Source organism: Electrona antarctica, assembly GCF_951216825.1.
Source record: "Electrona antarctica genome assembly, chromosome: 15".
In the NCBI taxonomy this organism is placed as follows: Eukaryota; Metazoa; Chordata; class Actinopteri; order Myctophiformes; family Myctophidae; genus Electrona; species Electrona antarctica.
This window is the reverse complement of record NC_136796.1, coordinates 2,690,159-2,699,276: the sequence shown is the minus strand read 5'-3', so window position 1 is coordinate 2,699,276 and position 9,118 is coordinate 2,690,159. Positions and strand designations below refer to the sequence as shown.

The window sequence follows — 9,118 nt, the reverse complement described above, 5'->3', positions numbered from 1 at the left end:
CTCAGACTTACAGACATGGACCAAATGGTCCATTTGGTTACACTAGACCTGTACATGCCCGTCGGCCACCATATATACTCTCAGAGTTACAGACCTGTAAGTGTCCATTTGGTTACATGTGTTACACTCTCAGCGTTACAGACATGTAATGGATGGTCCATTTGGTTACATGTGTTACACTCAGAATGACAGACCTGTTTTGTGGCTGTTTACATTTGAGGGTCGCCGGTCCTCTCGAACGGAACAGTTTAACGTCATGCCCAGGACGAAAAGATATAGAGAACACCAACATGACAAATAACAGCAGGAAGGCATGGACCACAATCCACCTTGGCAAAGACCACACAACCCATAATTCACAACGGTCACAGCAAAATCTGTTGCATCACAACTGGTGACCAACAGTCGTAACCAACATCATCCCCAAAGAGCTACCGACCCATTTCCCTCCTCTGCATCACCTACAAGCTCTATGAGAGGCTGCTACTCCAACGCCTCATGCCACTCAGACACCAAGCTGACTAAAGACCAAGCTGGTTTCAGTCCCGGCCGCTCCTGTGCTGGACAGAGCTCAACCTCACCCAACACATTGAGGAGGGGTTTGAGGGATAACAAATAATTGGAGCAGCATTCAGAGATCTCTCTGCTGCCTATGACACTGTCCAACACAGCACAATGGTCAGGAAAAGCCTCCTCAACAACAGGCACTTCTATGTCCAGTTAAATGACCAGAGGAGTAAATGGAAAGCCCAAAAGAACGGCCTCACACAAGGTAGCGTGCTCGCCCCCCTCCTTTTCAATATCTACACAAACGACCAGCCACTACCCACAGAATGCCAGCGCTTCATCTACGCCGGCGACCTCTGCATTACCACTCAACAAGCAGACTTCCAGAAGATTGAGTCTGTCCTTGAAAGTGCCCTCCAAGAAATGTCAAGCTACTACAATACAACCACCTGAAACCCAACCCATCAAAAACCCAACTATGCAGCTTCCACCTGAGGAACCGTGACGCGAAAAAAGAACTGAGCGTCACTTGGGATGGTCACAAACTCTCCAACCATACACACACCATGTAACTTGGAGTTACATTGGACAGGACTCTCCTTCAAAAAACACCAGGAGAACACAAAAGCCAAGTTCAACACCCACACCCGTGAAATAAATGTTTACACACCTCATTCAAGTTGCAGGCAGGCAGGCAGGCAGGCAGGCAGGCAGAGACAGGCAAGCACGCAGGCAAGCAAGCAGGCTGAGGCAGGCACGTAGGTAGGCCGGCCGAGGCAGGCAGCCAGGCAGGGGCAGGGACGCAAGCAGGCAGAGGCGAGGCAAGCACGCAGGCAGCTGAGGCATGAGGCAAGCAGTCAGGCAAGCCCACAGGCAAGAACGCAGGCAGGCAAGCACGCAGTCAGGCAAGCCAGTTTCAGACAGACAGTTTGTGGCAGACCGAGGCAAGCAGGCAAGGCGCAGTTAAGCAACAAAGTGCAGGCAGGGGGACTATCCGGCCTAAGGCTGCACTGCAAGGGTTGGATCCTGGCTTGCTGCAAATGCTGGTCTGGGCTGGCTGACTGTTGGCTGCACAGGCTGTCTGGGCATGCTGAGTATGGGCTTGTAAAGATTTTCGCTGCGCTGGCTTGCTGGGCTCACATTCTGAGCTGGCTGGCTTGCCAGGCCGCCTAGTTCTGTTGCTGCAAGGCAGGGCGGGGCAGACCGGGCCAGGCAGACAGAGAGCCAGGCCGTGAGAGAGGCCTGGCTGAGCTGACTGAGCAAGGCTGGCTGCAATGGCTGACTGCAAGGGCTGATGTGCGCTGGCTTGGCAGCCTGACCTTCTACACTGGCTGACTGGCGGGGCTGGCTGGCTGCATTGGCTGACTGAGCGGGCTTGCTGGCTAGAGCCTTCCAACGGCGTCTACGTTGATCTCCGTCCTAAGAAAGAAAGACAGAAAAAGAAACACATAAATTCAGAACGACTTAAACCCTCTATATTTAATAAAACAATTCTGGACAGGAATCCTGTATTACAGGGGTGCCCAAAAGGTACATTGTGATCTACCAGCAGATCACAAAGGCTGTGCAGGTAGACCACATGGCATGTATATAATCTATCACTTGAATTAAGGTGACTTGATTGATTGACATAAAAAAGGTCTGTCAGCTCAAATGTTGCACACAAACGTTAGTAGCATTACAAAGTTATTGTGACAGTAATAATTGCTATAGTGTGTGTTCAGTAACAGTGTTAAATAGCTCTATATTGTGGCAGTAATCATTGCTATAGAGTGTGTGTTCAGTAACAGTGTTAAATAACTATATTGTGACAGTAATCATTGCTATATAGAGTATGTGTTCATTGTTCAGTAACAGGAATATCCCTGTCTCTCCAGCTCTTTAATAAATAGAAAAGGGTTAAAAGAAATCAGCCAATCAAAATAATTTGGCGACCCCTCGAGGGGTCGCGACCCACGGGTTGAGAACCCCTGGTCTAGTGGGCTAGTCATCCGATTTAGAGTCCTAACTTCATAACTTTTCCTGTTCGAACCCCGTTGGTAATTTTCCAACACACGAATACTTGTTTTTGTGAGGTTACGGTAAAGGTAAAGCACTTTCTAGCACTTTGAGATTCTGACGAATATAAAGTGCGTTATAAATAAAATCCATTATTATTATTATTATTATTATTATTATAGGCACACCGGCCACGTTTTTCTGAAAACCGATGGAGATAGGGCTAGTTTGACAATGACATGCATTAGGCTACGGACGGACCCTCATTTAGTGGCATTTCTATCTCTGGGACCCCCAGCAACTGACAGGTAGGTACTGCAGGGGGTCCCCAGACCCCAGCAACTGACAGGTAGGTAGGCTACTGGGGGTCCCCGGACCCCAGCAACTGACAGGTAGGTAGGCTACTGGGGGTCCCCAGACCCCAGCAACTGACAGGTAGGTACTGCAGGGGGTCCCCAGACCCCAGCAACTGACAGGTAGGTAGGCTACTGGGGGTCCCCAGACCCCAGCAACTGACAGGTAGGTACTGCAGGGGGTCCCCAGACCCCAGCAACTGACAGGTAGGTAGGCTACTGGGGGTCCCCGGACCCCAGCAACTGACAGGTAGGTACTGCAGGGGTTCCCCGGACCCCCCAGTCTGAGACTCACTGTGCTATTGTAGGCTATAGGCCTATTGTATGTTTCAGTCCGTAAACACTGAAGTTGGTGAAAGTAAGGATAGCACTCAATCCATTGATTCACAATAATACCAGAATACACTTTTAATTATATTACATGAAGCAGACAGCACTGCGATTAAACCTTTAGCATTACACTGCAACCACACTGTGGCTACGTTTTTATTCACAATGCAAAGTTATTGTACTCCTAATATATCATGGCAGCACAGTGGATTCACATTTCAATCGTTAAAATTGTGCAAAACTCTGTTCAATGAATTGCCTCTTCTGCTACATTAAACATTACTAAACATTAAACGTTACGTATAGCCTACCTGTTATTGAGACTCCTATAGAGCATGTTGATATGGATAGCTTGGTATAGCATCTCTGTTATAATTAATGCAGTTTGATGATTGATTGATTGATTAAATGAATATCCTATTTTATTAGACAAAAATGTAGAACAGTAGTACAAGTACCGTCAAAACAAAATAATGCACATGCAAGTAAAGGCATGTAATGTTGTTGCAGAGGCAAAAAAAAGCACTGGTAGTAATAAGTAGCCTACTATCCAAGCCTGGATATAGGGTTGGAAGCCCTACAGCGAGCGCTGTGACCTGCTGACTGCCTCACCTTAGTCCTGTTGAAGCCCTACAGCGCTGTGACCTGCTGACTGCCTCACCTTAGTCCTGTTGAAGCCCTACAGAGCTGTGACCAGCTGACTGCCTCACCTTAGTCCTGTTGAAGCCCTACAGAGCTGTGACCTGCTGACTGCCTCACCTTAGTCCTGTTGAAGCCCTACAGAGCTGTGACCTGCTGACTGCCTCACCTTAGTCCTGTTGAAGCCCTACAGAGCTGTGACCTGCTGACTGCCTCACCTTAGTCCTGTTGAAGCCCTACAGAGCTGTGACCTGCTGACTGCCTCACCTTAGTCCTGTTGAAGACCTACAGAGCTGTGACCAGCTGACTGCCTCACCTTAGTCCTGTTGAAGCCCTACAGAGCTGTGACCTGCTGACTGCCTCACCTTAGTCCTGTTGAAGCCCTACAGCGCTGTGACCTGCTGACTGCCTCACCTTAGTCCTGTTGAAGACCTACAGAGCTGTGACCTGCTGACTGCCTCACCTTAGTCCTGTTGAAGCCCTACAGAGCTGTGACCTGCTGACTGCCTCACCTTAGTCCTGGTTCGAAGCCCTACAGCGCTGTGACCTGCTGACTGCCTCACCTTAGTCCTGTTGAAGCCCTACAGAGCTGTGACCTGCTGACTGCCTCACCTTAGTCCTGTTGAAGCCCTACAGAGCTGTGACCTGCTGACTGCCTCACCTTAGTCCTGTTGAAGCCCTACAGAGCTGTGACCTGCTGACTGCCTCACCTTAGTCCTGTTGAAGCCCTACAGAGCTGTGACCTGCTGACTGCCTCACCTTAGTCCTGTTGAAGCCCTACAGAGCTGTGACCTGCTGACTGCCTCACCTTAGTCCTGTTGAAGCCCTACAGAGCTGTGACCTGCTGACTGCCTCACCTTAGTCCTGTTGAAGCCCTACAGAGCTGTGACCTGCTGACTGCCTCACCTTAGTCCTGTTGAAGCCCTACAGAGCTGTGACCTGCTGACTGCCTCACCTTAGTCCTGTTGAAGCCCTACAGAGCTGTGACCAGCTGACTGCCTCACCTTAGTCCTGTTGTATGTTTACATTCAATATGAAATGCACTATTTCACTAGAGTGTAAAGACGCTGTATTCAGATTACCACACCTGAAACCCACTTTTAATATATTGTCTATCATACAGTAATACAACGTAATTTGTGTGAAAATGTTAATTGTCACATTTACAGCACCCAGACAGCTCTGTAATTACACCCTTTACACACACACAAAAAGAGTAGCAAAATATAACATAACAGCTCATCCTTGTCTGACCCCCTCCTGTTTTCTACTTTCTTGGAATAGCCAGCATTTAAAACGATCTGTTTCCCTCCCTTCTTTATGTTTACATTTATTTGGGAGACACTTTGATCTAATGCAGTGTTTTCCTGAACTGTGGGTCTCACTCAACAGTAAAACAGTAAACAAGCCAACATACAGTTTAAGTGTACACTTGAGTTTTGGTGTTTAGTAAGAGTCATGACGTTGTACTTTTCAAGGTGTATAGCTTGCCGCAAGCGGATGACTATTTATTTGATACTTTATTTGGTATTTTCAACAGTTGTTTAACCCACCTGAGGACGATTCTACAAATGTCTTCTAAATCATGACAGTTTTCTGAAAAACCTATGTCAGTGGTGCTCAACCTTTTTCATGTAAAAAATGGCATACTATAGTATGTAAAATTGTATGTGTTTTGCACAAATAAATGTCACAATGTACTTTGAGAACGTTCATTAGAGTCCTCTGTTGTCTCCACGTGTAGCATACTGTGTCGTATGGCCTGTGACCCGTCAACAAGCTGTGAGCTTGAAGATCTGTTATTTTTGGTGCGTGACACTGCCCTGTACGACACGCACGCATCAGTCCGACAACGTGGAAGTGTATCGTCATTTGTACAAATATAAGTATAATATAGTAATAATATTATAATAACTTACTTCATGCTTTATCACACACACACACGCGCACACACACACTGTAGTTGTACTTTTGTACAACTGTTTATTTTTTATATCACAGGTTCTCTACGCAATGAGTTGCATTGGTGTGGTCTACCTTAAAACAGTTTTGTCTCAACCCGACCCTTTGGTGTTGTTTGGGCTTTAGACCCAAAACTTTAATTTTGATGTCGTTGGATGAGATTTTGTCCACAATTCCACGCTGTAATAATGTGGTACCAGAGAGACCACAGGCAAATATTGATCAAAATAACAAAAGGATCCGTTAGGGTCCAAAATGCTCTATTCTACAAGGGTCCATTTGGTTAGCAGGTGGTCCCCATTCATCATTGAGCTGGGGACCACCTGGAACCCCCTGAAGGACCACTGGTTGAAAACCACTACTGAATCCTTCAAAACACCAGTTTAATGACAAACAAAAAAAAGGCACACTTCATGTAACTCCTGACGATGCCTGGCAGCGCATCGTGCCCGGAGGGTTCCTCTGGCAGATCCGTCTCAACGGCGCCACCTTCAGGCTCCTCCGTGTTACTACCACATGTAGATATCATTGTCACTGTGATTGGTCAAGAACACAGCGGTGATCACTTAAACATACATGTTGTATAAATAAATACATGTTACATACATATAGGCACAGAACATGCATGATAGATACAGAACAGAACTTGGTAGTTGTATATTTGTACGTCTCTAAATGTTATGATGAATTGAGATGGACCCTCTTGTAAACAAGTGTAATGCTTTATGGTGTTGTCCACTCACAGTTAACAGTTTTTGTATTGAGTTGTGCTTGAAATGTACTGAAATTCTGCAAACTGTTAATAAATACTCAATCAATCAAAGTCAGCTTTAAAACAGGTGAATGAAGGTGTGCTCACCTGAGGGTGGGCTCAGTGCGTTGAGGCGGACCACTCCTGATTGGACAAGAGACACAGAGAGATAAGACTATAGAGACACACGGGGACTACAAATTTCACGCCCCCAAATGAGACAGCGTCCCCACTTCTGGTCCGTTGGCACGGATACTGCAGGCCAGCCCATAGAAGTCCATTGAAATTAAACTGTAGTTAGCCTACTTTTAAAATAATATGAAATTAACTGAAGACTATATTGATTTGAATAAAAATATGTTTCCAAATGTATGAAGTGTCTTTGTCAACATATATTGTTGTTTTCTCAATAGAGGATGTATTTCACATTTAATTTACCACTTGAATGAGTTACCCATAATGTTAACGGAGCAGAGGGAAGACGGCAGACAGAGAACCTGTCGCTTTTACGGGACGAGGCTACGAGCGCCGACTGGAAGAGTGGAATTCTCAATATACATCCCGATCCCGACTGACTTTGATATTCATGTCTATATTTTGAACATGTCACAGGCTTACTATATATGTTCTACCTACCACGGAGCTCCGACGGTGTGTTTTACCGCTGTCAACTTGTTGTATAATTAACTTTGCTGAATAGTTGCATGGGAAAATAACCCAGCTAAATGGAAGAGTGACATCCTGACATTTTCAACAACCTAGTGAATTCCCCAGATGAGTATTAATAATAGTCTTGCAAGATGCTGTTTAGATCATTTTCAACAAATACATAGCATATAAAACGAAATACAACAAATCTGGGTATTGAAAACCTCAAGGGATGCATCCGTGACGTATATACCGTGCGACCACTTTGACTGGAGTATATTATAGTACATTGTAGGATGTATATATTGAGATGGCAGGTATGTGACATTGAAAAGGACAAATCAAACATATGGGGCACTTTATTAGAACACAAAAAGAATCGCTATAGCCTCAGTAATGAACCAGTGAAATAAGGGTATTTTATGATGCCTCTCATAGGGATTGCATTGGCAGCTGCAGTACACAGTTGAAACGGACCAGAAGAGGGGCCGCTGTCTCATTTGGGGGCGTGAAATTTGTAGTCCCCGTGTGTCTCTATAGAGCGTCGCAGTCCCGCCCCCTTGAGAGACCCGGAAAAGAGTTCCCCGTTCATTGTCCTCATAGACTTTTCAAAAAGTATTTATTTAAAGACGTTTACGCCGTGGACAAAGCCAACTCTTGTCGTGACAAATCATGACAATAAACACTTTTTGTGGTTTTTCTTCTTTGTAATTATTTGTTTGGTCGAAAATATTGTGTTTGTTGTCATGATTTGTCACAACTCGAGTTGGCTTCGTACAACGCTTAAAAGGCCTTTAAATAAATACTTTTTGAAATGTATATGAGGAAAAATGCATTGGGAATTATTTCCTGGGCCTGGCGTCGTCATGAAAGGGGGCGGGACTGGGCCTGGCGTCGTCATGAAAGGGGGCGGGACTGCGACAATCTATACAGAGATACAGTACATACATGTACATCCATGGTGTCTGTACAATCACAGGGTTTCTCTCATACGTACATCCATGGTGTCTGTACAATCACAGGGTTTCTCTCATACGTACATCCATGGTGTCTGTACAATCACAGGGTTTCTCTCATACGTACATCCATGGTGTCTGTACAATCACAGGGTTTCTCTCATACGTACATCCATGGTGTCTGTACAATCACAGGGTTTCTCTCATACGTACATCCATGGTGTCTGTACAATCACAGGGTTTCTCGCATACGTACATCCATGGCGTCCGTCATGAACTCCAGGGGCGTGTCCACCTCGCGGTGAGAGGACAGCGTGAGCACGATGACAGGCCCCGTCTCCTTCTCCTTCTGCTCCGCCTCCTTCACAGCTGAGGAGTCAATGAGGAGAGAGGATCAGAGCAGGGTATACAGCAACTTGGCGTTCATATTAAAGGACCACTTCACCACTTTTCAACCTATCTTCATATAATTGGTCCTCACTAATGCTCATGATAAAATACCATACTCGGTCTGTGTCTCATGGGAGGGCTGGGGGCTTAAGCCCCCTCTGGAGACGCTTATCCCCCCCTGGCAACCTTGCGGTTTTCTGGTGTGTGTGTGTGTGTGTGTGTGTGTGTTCATAACTCACCGTCAACAGAGTCCATGTATGCTTCCTCCTCCTCCTCCTCCTCCTCCAGTTGATGGATGTAGTCTCTCAGGTCCTGAGAGGGGCAGAATTTACATGAGTTAATGTGCGTGCGTGCGTGCGTGCGTGCGTGCGTGCGTAGACAGTAGGCATCCCAGCTGAAACAGTCGGAAATACACAAAGCAGTGAAGTTATAAGCGTATGATTGATTGATTGATTGAAATATGTATTAACAGTTTGCAGAATTACAGTACATTTCAAGCACAAACTCAATACAAAGACTGTTAACTGTGAGTGGACGACCCAATAAAGCATTACACTTGTTTACAAGAGGGTCCACCTTGTTCA

At 45.9% G+C, this 9,118-nt stretch overlaps 1 long non-coding RNA gene across 1 annotated transcript; it reads right to left on the bottom strand.

Moving 5' to 3' along the window:
- Positions 1–5,193: 5,193 nt before the first annotated feature.
- LOC306937906 lies at positions 5,194–8,514 on the bottom strand. The gene is made up of 3 exons (XR_013791671.1): positions 8,401–8,514; positions 6,649–6,684; positions 5,194–6,323 (listed from the first exon to the last, which is right to left on the bottom strand). It is a non-coding gene; the product is annotated as an uncharacterized lncRNA (long non-coding RNA).
- Between the last annotated feature and the right edge of the window lie 604 nt (positions 8,515–9,118).